This window comes from Parasteatoda tepidariorum, chromosome 5 (assembly GCF_982258835.1).
Source record: "Parasteatoda tepidariorum strain Cologne lab strain chromosome 5, Ptep-v5.0, whole genome shotgun sequence".
Classification (NCBI taxonomy): Eukaryota; Metazoa; Arthropoda; class Arachnida; order Araneae; family Theridiidae; genus Parasteatoda; species Parasteatoda tepidariorum.
Genome location: NC_141759.1, coordinates 122,530,522 through 122,546,649, shown reverse-complemented (window position 1 = coordinate 122,546,649; position 16,128 = coordinate 122,530,522). Strand labels below are relative to the sequence as shown.

At 31.0% G+C, this 16,128-nt stretch overlaps 1 long non-coding RNA gene across 1 annotated transcript in view; it reads right to left on the bottom strand.

Moving 5' to 3' along the window:
- Positions 1-9,029: 9,029 nt before the first annotated feature.
- LOC147810136 (uncharacterized) overlaps positions 9,030-16,128 on the bottom strand; it is a 41,579-nt gene continuing 34,480 nt past the window's right edge. The window contains exon 3 of the long non-coding RNA XR_015434256.1: positions 9,030-12,526. This is a non-coding gene — a long non-coding RNA (uncharacterized LOC147810136). The remainder of the gene's footprint in view (positions 12,527-16,128) is intronic.

The window sequence follows — 16,128 nt, the reverse complement described above, 5'->3', positions numbered from 1 at the left end:
AATATTGTAAGATCAGTATGATTCTTTGTTGTGATTGCTGAATACCTACAAAAATATATGAAACAAAAAAAAGCGTTTTTTTTTTTTTTTTTTTTTTTTTTTGAGAGAGAGAAGGCAATCGTCTTTCGCATCTAAAGATATTAATAATGAGGCTTTTATCATTGACCTTAGGTAATCTACTTTAGAATTCTTAGATAACTTTAAATCCTAACAATTCAAAGGGCTCCATGCTTACGGCTAGAAAAATTTTAAAAAAAGAAAAAACTTTCCGTTTTTTAAGACCAGGGAAACGCTCTAACAAATTCAAGCAAATTAAGAGTTTGAACTTTGTGATTTAAGAATTTAAAATATTTAAGAGTTCTCAGAAGTTCCTTGCAGTATAAAATTAAAACTATAATTTTCTGAAAATACTGCTTTGCAAATACAATTTGAAAATTAAATCACATCTTAAAAATATACCTAGTTGAGTTTAAAAAAAAAAAACAATTTAAATATTAACATTTCGGTAAAAAAAAAGACTAAAAATAACTGGTTGCTCATCATGATCCTATTTTCTTATCAATAAAATACATTCTAGAAACAAATTCAGTTTCAAGCATAAATAATTAATGCAGTTGTTTATGATAAATGGAGTCCTAATTATTACAAGTTTATTGCAATTCATCATTGATTCGTCGTTTTATTAACGCAGAAAATGTTGATTAGCTATTAATTACGTTATGACAACATTTTATACTTAAAAGCATTGTCAGAAAACTGCAAAAATCAGTGACTTCTGTTTAAGGGAAAAGTTCTTCACAATAAGAAACATTACTTATTAACTATGAACTTTTCTTTTGTCATTATAAAAGATTATTTAAAATAAAATAGACTTTTTATCACAGAAGTTTGATAGTACAGAAATTCGAAACCCTTTTTCGAAGAGAGGAAATTTTAATTTTATTTTATTTTATTTAAATAAATAATGAAAAAGTTTTTAAATTGGTTAATATTTTCCAATATTATATTATTTTAATAATATAATATTGGAATTTCTAATATTATTTTAATAATAATTGTTCAATAAACAGCATAAGAAACTTCAAGTGTGCATAACCTGCTTTACAAATAACCGATTTCAGTGCAAGTTATCTAGTTTGGATACCTAAACATATCACACTAACTAGAAAGCTCTGTTAACCGTGTAATCAACTTTTGCTCAGCACGTTTGGAAATTGATACATTTTTTTTCATAGATATAGGTAATATCATCCATCACATCTCAAGTAATTACAAGACGAAAAATGTCGCCATACTTAGCCCGTGTATGACGAAATATCTCGTCCTATCCAGTGAACAGATAAAGCGAATTAAACTACATTTCGAGAGCAGTTTTACAAATAAATTTAATTTCCTAGTATTTGAGAGGGGTAGAAATTAAATTAAACAAATTTATTTTAGTTTTAAAAATTCTGTTAAATGTTCTATAAGTTGTAAACAATTAACGGTGTATATAAAATGTTTCGAACAAGATTTTTTTTTTTTTTTTGATAACAGATACTAATACGAAATTCTTTAATGCAAACAAAGCAAAAAATAAAGAACAACTAATATTTTTTTAAAATTATTATAATTCAATGAAAAAAAATCCAATTTTAGTATTAATAAATATCTTATGTGAGTTAGGTATGCACGCTTTAAAAAATAAATAACAAATGAATTATTATAAAGAGGTTTTAAAGCGCTACCTCTTTTAGAGCTTAATTAACAAATAATAACGTCATGTTTGGTAGCAGAATTAGTGCAGCACGATTTTTTTATTTTTACTTGCAGACATACAGTATCTAATAGGGCTCTGCAGATAAATCTTTTTCATGATGTTTCAAATCAATACAGCATTTCAATTGTCGTAGCCTCATGAGACAGTTTCAAAGATTTAAAATGTACGTTTCTAAAATTTCCTCAAAAACTTTTAATCACTCGTAAACACCATTTTCATTTCATGAAATCATAATAAAATAATAATTGGGATAAATTTCAATGCTGAACTTTTATGCAAAAGAGCAAAAGTGACTACACAGCTCATATGGCATTGCTCATATATGCTCATATACTATATTACTTACATTACTCATATGGCATTTTATGGCCAAACGCATATGACATTACTAATCCAAGAGCTAATAAAATCAAATAGCGTTATAACGAAAATTTTATTGAACCAGCAAGGGAGCTTTCAATCTTGAAGTTCCAATGCGTAGGGGAAAATGTACTCTCTTAAAGGGAAAAATTTAATAAATTTGTAAATGAAAAATAACACAAAAATCTCAACTCTCACTTACAGGTTGATCATATATAAAATTTTTCTACACATTTTTTTTAAAAAAATATGTAGAATTTTTGTGAATGTTCAGAACTATTTATTTTAGCGTAATTATAACCGGACTTAGGATCAAACCTTTTCTCATCAAATTCGTTTATCTATCAAAATTACATCGACGTTAAAGCAGAGAGAATCTATTAGCTTTTTATTGATCTAAATTTGGTTATTAAAATTTACACTTTTTATCCCACCTTTGAGATTTCGAGATTCCGTCCCACCCTTCTTATATTCCAATCTAAATGTTCAATATTTCAGAGTGGAGGCTTTAGCAGAGGTGCCAACTTTCCAAACTAGCTTTAAAAATCAGAGGAACACAATGTATACAGTAAGTGTTATAGCAATCTTGCTATAATTGCTATAAATGAGAACTCAAATTATAGCAATTTCATGGTGTCTATACAACTTCATTCGATATATGTATCTAATATTAATAAAATCATTCATGAGTTTACTATTAAATAAAAAGTAATTTTTATAAAGTACTAAATTAAAAATTATACAACGAGGAAACTTTATACTTCATTAATAGATGGTTCAATTAAATTAATTAATTGGAATCAATGTTAAGGCTTTTGGTTAAACAAAAACTAGCCTTTTTATCATCTTGCATTTAAGCCACTAAAAATGTTGGCTGACAGCATTTCAGATTTGAGTTTATGCTTTTCCGTAAGTTTCAGAACAGCTCGTTGAAAGGATGATATTTCTTTCCTTATTTTATTTCTTCCTTCCATTAGAACGTTGTTTTCTATTTATTGTTTCAAAAACTGTTTAAGGGGCAGTAAAAAATTAGATTAGTTGCTGACAAAATTTCCTAGCACTTGGTAGTTAAGTTGAAAAAAAACTTAAACAAATAGCGAGAATTTACAAAGGTCGTAATTTTTATTAGTTAACCGTGACAGTGAAAGCGTAATAATAACGGGTATGTCGTAATTGCTGACACCTCTGCTTTATTAGTAATACACTCTCTCGATACAAAAGTACAAGGAACTAAGTTGATCCCCTTATCTCCGCTTTGGAGCCTGTTTCGAATACTAGAAAGCATCGCGCTCCCTGTGGCACCACAGCCTCATAATATGCGCAACCACAAAAGGTTTTGATTGCTAAATGGTAAGAGTGTACTTTATATTTAAATAAATTTCTAACCTCAAAACTTTTATTTTCTTGTTTAACACTTAAAGAAAAATACGATTTTGAGCTGTGGCAGAATCGTTCCACAAGTTGCGCGATGTCATTGCAGAAGCTTATTGTGAAAATTTGCTACATTTTTATTCAGTTGAGAAATTCATTTCAGTAGTATTAATTTAAAAAACCACACTTTTAAAATTCTCCAGAAGAAAAATTTCCACAGGCTTAGCTATTTTCTTACATATATAAGTTGAATATAACCAAAAAGGATCAGTAAAATACTTATACAAATCATGAAAAGTGATAACACTATATAAGTTTTCTTTTTCTTTCAGTGTTTAACACGGCCCGGAAGTGTATAAAGTTTACTTCCCTCCAGTTGTAATTATAACAATTTACAATATTAATTAAGGTTAAATAATTAATTTCAATCGATATATTTTCAAATATGGCTGCACTAATTGTGATAGAAATAATGAAACTTCCGCCATCATGTACGTGGATCAATAAGTTTGCCATGCCGCTCTAATGGCGGTCCATCAAGGGTTGAAATGTAATCACTCTTTTTCTTTTAGCTTGTTTCACAATAAGCATAAATTCTTAGGGTTTCTAACACGTGGTTCGTAACCCCTTAACTCTTCCCAACTGCCAAACCAATTTCAACATCATAAACTCTAATTTAATTTGTTAAAATCCCATCAAGTAGGAAATGGATATTTAAAATTTTTAATAACATCATTAAAGGTGTAGTTAAAGATTGAGGAAACAGAAGTTACAAAATAAATGCAAAACTAAAATTGTAAGAATCAGTCGCAGATTCATTTACACATTTCATTACACCATATACATTTCGCAAAATGGTACAAAAATATGTTCATTTTATGATTGTGTATGATTGTATATATAAAGCGATGCGTATTGAAATAGGCCCACCACAGTTCATTACTGATTCAGTAGCAATTTCCCCAATAAGATTTTGTATATTAAATGTTGTGACATTGATTGGAAAGTTGGTTTAAAAAATACCGGAGCTGAAAACTTCTGTTAATTCGAAGGAGTCGAAAATTGCACAACATTAAAACGCTTTGCGACATGCCGAAAAGTATTAAAAATTAAAATTATGGGGGATATCAATATGAAGGAAGGTACAATAGATGGAAGGACTTAATTTCTCATGACTGCAAAATAATGAGCACTGTCACTGCATAGATTTCGATTCTTTGGATATTATAATAGCTTAAGTAAAACTGTTAAAGTCGAAACTTTAAAAACATGTTTTTAAGTCAGTGACAAATATTTCCCAGTTTCTATTTGTTTTTTTTTTGTCTCCAGCAATATTTGGTTTAGTATTTAATGGTTTTTAATTTACGATTTAAATTCAATCTTTCAGAATCGATCAAAAACAAGTTCTTAGATTAGAAATTCGGTACATAGAGTTTACTTATTAATATTTTTTTTTCTAATTGAATGTATTAATAAAAATGAAGTACCTCTGGAATTATTGCTTTTAATTAATTTTCCTGTCGCCGCGAATTGTTACCATAGAACATAATTCTGAACCCCATTTCTCCGAAAACAACCGTCTTGTATATGTTTCCAATCATTTTTTCATAGAACATTATTATAGGTAACTGCCGCATTTTTATTCTTTTTTTTTGTTGGTAAAAACTTTAAACTTCAAAAGAATACGATGTACCACAGTTGAAAAGCCTTGGAAAAATTTGTAATGGAAATGTCGAAATAAAATGTTGACGAAACATTTTATAAATAATTTTATTTTTGAGTGGCTGCAATACGCATCGCTTTATTTCGCTCGGAATTTATTTTGGAGCTGAAGAGGTCACGGACTTTCTTTTTCTCCCTATAATCCCTGAAAAAAATCCATTCCCCCTTAAATGACGAGATGGAGCAACTTGATCGACTCAATTACTTTCAAAAAAAAATATTTAGACACTAAATACGATATAAATTACCCTAAGCGCGCACGCGTCAATGCCATTTTAAATTAAAGTTCATGGTTAGAGTAAATAAAACTCAAGAATAGATAAGGTTAAAGGATTGTGAGAGGTAATAAGAAAGAGGTGAATAAAATAGAATACTTGAAAATGCATAAACGATTAAAAAGTCATTTAACATTTAATTAAAAAAAAACTGAACTGTGCTTTATTAAAATGTAAAACCTCTTTACTGAGGGGTCTACTTTTTACTTCAAAAACTGTCAGACAAATACAAATTCACTACCTCTCATTCGTTTTCAATACATCTGTAGCGTATCTACCACTACAAAATTACAACTACAATTCACTAGTATATAAGACATGTTAACTCGACTCTATGCCGGGGTACCTTTGCATAGATGACGGTTGACATGGTCGATAACAACTCACGCCCCACACATCCCTTATTTTTCTTTCTAAGGAATACACACTAACTATTGAATGAATATAATATTTTATTCAAAAAAGAAACTATTGCAAAATACAATATGCTGCTCAATGCCAACTGGCCGGCAGGGTGGCCAAGAAGCTGACCTCAAGTAAGAAAGTTTCGGTTCTTTCCTTCCCTTCTTCGTATTATCTGTCCTTTCTATTGTGAAAGCAACGTTGGCCCACCTAATATGGCACCCCTGAGAGAGTGACCAACCCATCTGATACCCGAATGACGAAAGTCAATAATTCGGGTGGGTATTAGAAAAAAATTTGTTCAGTTGAATTTTCTCTCGAATCTTTTTCCAAAGTAGCCACACTTCTGTCATTGATCACTACCGTCTTCTACTATCGTTTCGTAAATGCAATTATATTCCGATTGTATTGAATCGATACCCACACAATTTCAGCTTTGAAGGTTCAGATCTTTGATGCAACTATGAAGACGTCTGAATTTGAGGGGATGCCAAACCATATTTCGAGGTCCTCGCTCGTCTTCTTTTTTTAAGAGTTCTTTGAATCATCATTTTTCTTCACATTTCTAACTTTCTTCACATATTTGTAATTGTTAAACTTGTAGAATATAATCTTTCAGTTGTAATAGATTAAATATCAAATAAATACGGATCTGCTCTCTACAATCCCGTCTACTTCCAGAAGATCACTTCCCGTTCATAACAGAACCCTTCTTGATTAGCAAATAAAATGGGTTCATCTACAGCACACAAGTCAATCAGAACCAGATATTGTTAAGTTTCTCAATTCGTCAGTTCTTCTTTCTTCGTCGTTAATTCTTCTTTCGTTCTTCTTTCAACAAATTAATCCTTGTGTGTCTCTTTTATTTATCTGCCCCAGAAGTAATTTTCTTGCTGACCCCGTAAGACAGTGGCGAATTTCGATTGTAGCTATCACTAGTTTTCTTTCGCTTCCATAACTTCAGCAAAAATTTGAAGGATGATGTTTTGGATTTTTGAATATCTCCCTTTTATTAACATTTTCCTTTTTTCATGTTTTCGAAAGTAGTAGATGCTCCGACAAACTCTTGATAGTTCTTTTAAAAGAATGTCGGAATTTTTTTTCTCAAAGTTAATCCGTTCAATCCATTTACAGGCTAGTCTGCAAAGTTTAATCATAGAAATTTTTGTAAATTAAAGAGCTTGGAGCAAGACACACTTCCAGATACACTTTAGAAGTTTCAAGAATTTTCACTAGGAGACAACACAACAGCGTCCTATGGCCTGTATATTTATTACTAAAAGCGCTCTCCTGATCAATTTAAAAATGCATCTTATTAATTAACTCCTTTTAACTGAGCTATTTTAAACTGATAATTGCTTTAAATTAATTCAACTCTACGGGAGCAAAAATTCTTGTTTTAAATACAAACAAATTTTATCCCTTGGAATCTCTCTAGAGCAGTCTTCTTAGTTAAGTTCGTCGACAACAGCTCATTGAGCAGCTCTAGTACGACGTAAATAAAGTGCTACTATTTTCCAGCTTTGCTTCGAACTTAAAACATACGCACATTCTTCAAACATCACGCCGAACAACTTACAGATAATTATCAAATACATTTCGCTCAACAATTTCTGCTTTGTGCAAACGTTCAAAATTGGTTTGTCTACTTTTACGATCAGGGTTCAATGCGCAAAATAAAAAAGATATCATTGGGAATAACTTTTGTTTTATTGATCAGATTTTCGAAAACTAAGTTCCAACCATAATGGTTCAAAGGGGTTGTCTTAAGTTAACCCTAGCAATTAAGTTACAGATATAAACACAAAAACGTATTTTCTGACTCTGGAGTAAATGCTGTTTTTTTAAATAACCGTCATTGAACAACCTTCCTAATTTTGGGTTTATGATTATTAATCTTCAACTTCGTATCCATGTAATTTTTTTGGACCAATCCAGAAGACGAGGAAACTTCTGGATCAGTACCCCCACAGGAATGATTTGTTATGGGAAAATGGAGGACTTTGTGACTGCAGATTTTACATGCATCAGTCACCATTTACTCCGCGGGGAGTCTTCGGCCAGCGGAGATCAAACCCACAAATCCTCTTGGACATGAGCCCAGTGACCTACCAACCAGGTTATCCCTGTCAAAGTAGATGCTACTTGGAAAATATCACAATAGTTAGGTTAGAAAGCGGTCCTAAGTTTGAGTAACTTCATTCAAAGTTAAGTTATGCCAAGCAATCCAAAATAGTGCATGCCATTAAATTGATGTCGTACTTTTTTTAATTTAATCAAGGGTCCAATTAAAGTAACATTTGTAATTAATTTCGATTAATTTAATTCAGCGAATCATTTATAAATAAAACAAAGTAATTTAATATTTCAATAAGCACCATTTTAATACTAAATATTTCTCTCAGTTACATTTCAGAGAAAGTGTGTCAGAATCTTATAGTTAACATTTGAGGTTAACAAGTTAAACATTCCCTTTTCAACCAATATGATTGGTGTTCAGTTTGTGAAAATCCAGTAATTAGAGCATAAGTTATTCCGGGTGATATCTTTCATTTTGTATCTTTCATTTCGCACTGTACAACATAAAAGCGGAAGCGGACTTTACTAACAGCTACAAGATGTGATAAAATATTGATAACGCATTTTGCTTGTTCAGAATAAATGGAGATGTATTGAAAACGAGAGGATAGTGCATATAATGAGGGGGCAAAAATAAATCACTTTTTGAACTTTCAAGGATAACTTTTTCATATCAAATTCAAAATTCTGCGATAATAAGAGAGTGTACCCCAAAGAAGGTTAAAACATATATTTAGAGTATGCAGTAAAATTTTAATAAAAATAATAGGACAAAAGTTCACGTGGAACAGTACAAATGTAAAGAACCACCAGTGACAGCTATACACTGATCTCAGTGCAAAGGATGATGTAAATATCTTCCAGGTTTCTCCCGGGCAAAGTTCCAAGCTAACTTGTATTTCCTTGATACAGAATAAGCTTTGAGCTTCAAGATAATATTTTAAGAGACATGAAAGCTACATAAAGAGAGATCGAGGCTGTAAAAGGAATGCTGCAGAACCTTTCATCGAAATTTTACAGTCATCTCGAGTTTTCTTGGTGACTTCCACTTTTTGAAGTAGTTCAAAAGACATTTAAAAATCACAAAAAGAAACTGACTAGAAGAATATACTCGTAGCCACCGTTGGGCAAACCTCTAATTATATACATTTTAATTGCTTCAAATTTAAAATACTTTTTCTCATTTGCTATCGTAGTTGACGCGAGCAGGTACCGATATCGAAATATTGGAATGGGTTAAGTGATATAATCTAACCCAATCTACGCGGTTTTCCTATCTTGGGGTCCATGATTTCTTCGCTGGTGGTCTTCCCTTATGGCATCTCTTTTGGGGGTGCATATTAATGAAATTAGAACTCTTTGGCAAGTGATATCTAAAAAATATTAAGAGCAGCAGAGGCACACGAGCTCTGGCGACTAGTACGCAACAGTTTATATCCATAACACTGTCAATAACAAGAGTATGGATCTATATAAATATGTTTTAAGCCAATATCACCTTCGGAAAAATACATCTGCAAAAATTTTGAAATGGTTGACCAAGACGCGGTTGAACAGTTGAAAAAGTAGGCTGTAACCACAAACAATATCTCTCAGTTGATTTTTGTTGAAGTTTATAACTGCACCATTATTTGAAAGTAAAAAAATACAATATGGACGAAACATTAAAAGCACACCCACAAAAAAATTTAACAAGAGCTCCCATTAACACTTCATTTTTAGTATTTTTTGTGAGAACAGACGGAATTTAAAAATATTATTAAATATCTCTACATTTTTGTTCATTACTTTAAATTTTGAATACATATTATTTGACAGAATTTTATCGTGATATGAAATGTTATCCCCCGAAAAATCAAAGAGAGTGATGTCTTTTTACCCAGTAATGTAATAATAATAAAATAACATTAAAACAACGAATACTTACCCACATTGTTTTCCATTTATAATACGAATTATATTACAGCAACGAGAGTTTACAAAAAATATGCGCTAACAAATCGTAGATGAAACTATTTCCAACAAAACTTGACGCTATAGAACTTATTAGTTTTATGCTTCGTTGCTTTGGTTTTCTAACACTCAAAATAAAGTGAATGTTTAGAAATATGATCTTAATAGTTTAGTCAAGAAACCGGACAAAACTTTGAGTCCAAAACCTATGAAAGGTCGGGAAATTTAGCTTTGGCTATAGAATCCAGAATTTAAAAATAAAGTTTATTAGCAGCAGGGGATACACTGACAAAAAAGAAAAAAAGGACTATAAATTAATTTGTATATTATTAATGCAACTTAGAATTAGGTAAAATATGAGGCTGTTTAATTTGCAGGTCTAGAGCGGATTCTAGTTCTGATTTTTTTTCCATGTTGTACGCATTAATTGAAATAGAATAAAATAAACTGATTTTTTTTTTTTTGGAAAGAGAACAGTTAGATTTGAGAAAGTAATATCAGAACATAATTATCTATTTGAAATGGAAAAGTTTCATGAGAAATGTTATTGTTGGATTGTTGGAAAATTATTATTGTTGGAAAATATCTGTATGTAATTTGGTATTTTGCTACATTTTTACTTGAAATTTTACAGTAAGTAATTTCACAAAAAAAACCCGAAGTATTTACGAGGGGAAAAAATAGCCTAACTCCCGGAACTCCTATAATTTCATCCCAAAAAACCCTATGGTTCCATGCGTGAAACCAGAAGGCCCGAGCAATTTTATCTAAACTAAGCGGATAGCTTCATTTCTATTGAGTAATTTTAAAAAAAATTTCAACTGTGATCAAAATATGTATTTTATGTTTAAACTTCCTGTTCGAAAAAAAAGAATTGTAAATACAATTTGTAGAAATTATATGAATCTTTACTACTTATCAGAATGTGAAACTGAGTTCTTCATTTCAAGTCAGATTAACTTTTTTTACCAACTAATTTTCAATCTTAATGAAATTTGATATTAAAAACCCAAAAGATTAAGTTATTGTAAGATTTTTTTTTAAGAATTTTATTTAAAAATCATCCAAGGTAAAAATGGTTAATTAAACGCTTGTAAAAAAAAATTTAAAGAGCGTTGGAAAAAATTTCTTACAAAGGGGGGGGGGGGAGAGCCAAACAATTCTAAAAGCCCATGCTCGTTTTTTTTTCTCCTTCGCTAAAGTAGTTTTATTACTAATGAGTAGTCCTACTCATATTAGTTTTTGACATTAAAAAATTTCATAGTCAGATGTGGTATTAAAGAGTTTTTACATATTATCGAAATTTATTAACCTCTTAATTCAATAACTGAACTTTAATATGAAATTATTGAGGGACAAAAATTGGTTCAGTGGGGGAAAGGGGAATCGCAATAAGCAAACTTTGCTTGAGGTAGGTGAAACACAATAATCAAGAATGACATTAAGGGACTCATACTTTAGAGCTGTCTTCTGACTAAACTATTTTGACCATATTGCCTAGATATAGTTCTGAAACGGTACCAATCATCTCAAGATTGAGGCACCAAGAGTCGATCCTAAGAAGAATGAATTACATGATCCGCTCGTTAAATAAATGAACTCGTTAAATCCGAGATGCACGAAACTATCAAAAATAGAAGCTTTAATCGAGCCAAAGAATGATAGATTTCAAGGAAGTAGAAAATCAAAGATCATAATTTTACTCTCTTTTTTTTTAATTTAAATATGAAAGCAATGTATTCAAAATTTTACTATTATTATCACCATCACATGGATAAGTCACTGATGGCCAAAGCAGCGTTGAATACGAAACCATGTTATAAAAGTCAAAACCACGTCTTTCTCATCGTCATTTGCTATTATATCTTTAATTATCAACCCCTTCAGGGGGCGTGATCACATGCCGCTGACCATAGCCGGGGTCTGTTTAGAAGAAATTTGGATCCGTTAACGGACCCTTCACAAAATATCTTTACATAAAACGGACCCTTCACAAAATCATGATCAAATTATTCACTCAAAAGAGAGAAATGTCATCAAATTTATGAAATATTTAATGTTAAAAAAATGCACATAAAGATTGCGAAATAAATATTTTTGTCATACGATAGCCACATAGCGACCTCTCCTGGATTGTTCACATTCGTTTGATACCACGTGATGAAGGCGGAGCAAACTCCTGGTGAACAAACTATTCTGTTGGAAAGTACTGGCCGAGGGATCTCTCTTCCACCGGTTCCAAAGGGGTTAAGAATGGGTAAACAATAAATTCCTCCCTCAAAAGGGGCGAAAAACGGAATTTTTACGTTATATTGATGTTTGCTGTATGTACGATTTATTTTCTTAAGAAAGAAGAGAAACTTTTTAAAGAAAATTAATATAACCTTGAAAATGAAGCCGATTAACCAGTAATAATATATTAATCAGATTCGGCGGAATTGACATATAAATCACAATATAATTGTGATAAATAATGGACAACAAATTATGTAAAAATGTACTTATCTTTATCCAGCTCAATCTACAGAGTCCAATTGTGCAGCTCCAGTGCGATTTAAATAGACCAATCCAAACAGAGGCGTGCAGAGAGTCATCCCATTCTTTTCTACGAGACAAATACGACACAAATCAATTAACATAAATAAAAAGACAAAAACTATTCTTTAAGGTTTAAATGGGTTTTTCATTTGGTTTATTTAAAATTAGGGATTAAACAATACTTTACGACCTGAACATAAATAACTAAACCTTATAAAAGTATTAATGAAAGATTTTCGTAGCTATCTATATATATATTTCTCTTACACGGCGATAAAAAAAAGCCTCATTACAACTCTCCGAATGGCAACGCTAGAAAACCAACCAATAATTGCCGCTAAAAATGTCACATGCCAAATCTGGATTGGGTGGCTCAACATATAGCGCTTCTAAAAACGGAAACTGAAATAACCAGAGTGTAAAATATTATGTGCTTATGCGCATCGTATTTTTTGCTAAATAATTTATTTATTATATATAAGTTTATAGATGGTAACGAGAAGAGTTTTGTGGTTGCTATGGTGACTAATTAGAAGGTAAATTGTTTTTTTGAGTGAGTGTGAGATTTGTTTTTTGGAACTGCGATGCTGTAATTTTATTGTTTAGTTAATAAATCTTCCTTTTATATTAAACGTGATAGTAGTTTCCTTAATTATTTGATTCGAAGTCCTTGGAGTTTTATTTGAGGTCAGTTTATTTTGTATTTTTTGACAAGAGAGAGCATTCTCACCAAACGAGATTTCTTCCGAAATTCAATGTTTTGTATATGCAGGGTTTTTCCATTGCAATTTCTCTTATTTAAATTTTTAATACACTTAATACACTTTTTAATACACTTTTTAATACACCAAAATTTTAACCTTTTTAAAGAGATATCAGTTTTAGAAATTTTATCTTAAGATTTTATACTATAGCACATTTCTAATAGGTTTAACGAATTACATGTCATTTATTTGAATTCAAATTTATTTTAATGACTTAGTATTTACTAAAAAGATGTAATTTTTTTTTTTAAAAAAAGTTGTTATATGGATTTGAATGATTGTTTTGAATTCTTAGAATTTTGTGCATTTGCAAAGTACTCAAGTTAGTAGCGAGCGAAGCGAGCTTGGTTTGCGAAGCAAACCATATAAAATTGCGTAGCAATTTTCGGGGGTTGGCGAGCGTTAGCGAGCAGGGGGGCACAGCCCACTAGTTAACTAATATTTTCATTGAGCAAATTCAAAGAACCAGATCACTTTTTGTCCGATCCCTTTGATTTCAATAAGACTAGGGCAGGGTGAGTAGACAAATCTTTCAACAAAAAATAAGCACCTTTTAAGTACTTTTTAAGCACTCAAAAATATTTTTAAACACTATATACAATAACAAAAATCAAAATAATTTTCAAAGAATTTATATGATCATGATAAAGTAAGTAGTTTTTGACAAAGAACTCTTTTTCTTGATTACATTAGCCACCCTAAAAAAATTGAGATATTTTTCGGTTCGATTTCAGACAGGGGGTTATAAAGCCTGAAATTGAGAATATCGTGCAGCAGAGTTGTACATGGGAGTGCAAGAATCTCACCAAAGTACATGTGGACACTCATGCTTTCGTCAAGCATGTAAAATGATTGGTGTTTTCATACGCTACGGACGACGGTACGCCGAAATACATTATGTTTGAATGAACTGTAAAAACGTTGAATGTAAAAACTACGCTTTTGCATAATATATGGCGAAAATCAACATGGTAAAGAAAAAATCCTCATTTTGAAAAGGGAAAATTATTTTAAAAACACCTAATTAAAAAAAAACACTCCCAATGAGGTGTTCACATACCAGCGATGGCTGGTCGATTTGAATCCCGGCTCGCAACGAACTAAGAGATGACGTAAAATATCGTCAGTGGCAGACGGATCATAGTTTAGAGTCTCCTCGCCATCAGTGGGAGAATTTCGCGGTTTTCCTGTTCATGTAACGTAAATGCAGGTTAGTTCCATCAAAAATATTCCTCCGCGAAGGCAAATTTCTCCTAATTCTTGATAAAGGAGTTCCCTCGTTTTCTGGATTCGATTCAAAATTACAACTCTGCGGAGTTGAACATTGGTAGTCATAAACACAAAGACAATTACATAATATAAAAATCGCAGAATTTTCTATCGAACAAGCAATTTACAAGACAAATATTTATTGACAAACAATTTACAGGATTTTACAAGGTGCGATTGTGATTTTTCGAGAAAAAGGTTTTATGGGAGTTTATTGTGCACTTATATAACATGAAAAAAAAAATTCTTCGATATTTAAAAACTAAATTTAGGTGAAGAAAAGTTACTAACAAAAATTTGATATGACTGGTTGATCTATCTAAATCTTTGCTATTACATAGAGACATTTCTTAATAGTAGACTTAATAATTATTTTTGCCCTTGAATTATTTAAATGGTCAATAGTATTTATTAATATAGCTTATGTAAAACGTAGGATATTTTATTATATTTCAGTAAAAAATCTTTTAATACTATGATGATTTATTAAATGACAAACGTTTTATTTATCAGAGTTTAATTTTTAATCAAACTGACTATATAACATAATTTAAGTGCCATGATATCTAACTTAATAAAATATTTTCGATACTCTGTGAGAAATTTTATGTAATCCAATGTTGAACAGAATTGCAGATTTGATGTTATTTATCATGATTTTGAGCTTTGTGATTTGAACCCCATAACTTGAATCCCCGTACACCCATAATTTGAATTTCAAATCACGAAAAGATAAATTCCTAGATCAAGCAACAAACAAGGGACAAGTTTACTTGATTAAAAAGTTCACTCGCTTCAAAAATAAATAAGAACTGGAAATAACAGTTGACGTGTTTCTTGAAAATGCGCGCCTATAAAGCACTTGAAACAAGTCGACTTTTAATTTGTATCTTTTTTTGTATATTATTAATTAATGCCCCGACCAACAGAATTTCTAAACATTTTCTCTCATTATCTTGAACTATTTTAGGGGCAGTTGTTCTGCTACGGAATTTTATTTTAAGATTTTTTTTTTATACACAATACCGTTTTGAATTATTAAAACTATCATACGTTTGAATTTAATTTGAAAATACCCTACATCTTTAATCCTTTCTTTTAATTTTTCTCCTGCATATCTCTTATTGTTTTTTTTAAACAAACCAATAAGAAATGGTAGCTCATAAGCAATTTTATATTTTCTTTCAAGTTAATTTTGAATTCTCGAATTTACGATTCAATTTAGAGTTTTTTTTTTCAGCAACATGGACCGTTACTGCCATAAATATACACACAAAAACCTTAAAACTTAGACGAAACGAAATTTATTTTGATAGTTAAACTAACGCCGAATAAGACGTTGGGTTTCGGGGATGATCAAAACAATTATGGCTCGATTGTGTGGAATCAAAGTTTAGGGTAAAAGACTTGCACTCCAGGACAAAGAATAAGTTGTCCTGGCGGAATCTGCAACTGAAGGCTTTGGCCAACCTAAGGCTATCGGTTCAAAAGCACAAATAGGCATAATTTGCTTGCAGAGTAGCTTGCAAAAAAATCTAAATGAGTTTGCACAGACACATTTTGAACACTACTACAAAATCTCGTTTTTTCTAATGAAGTTAATTGACTAAAAATTACAAAATCAAGTTGCATGTTT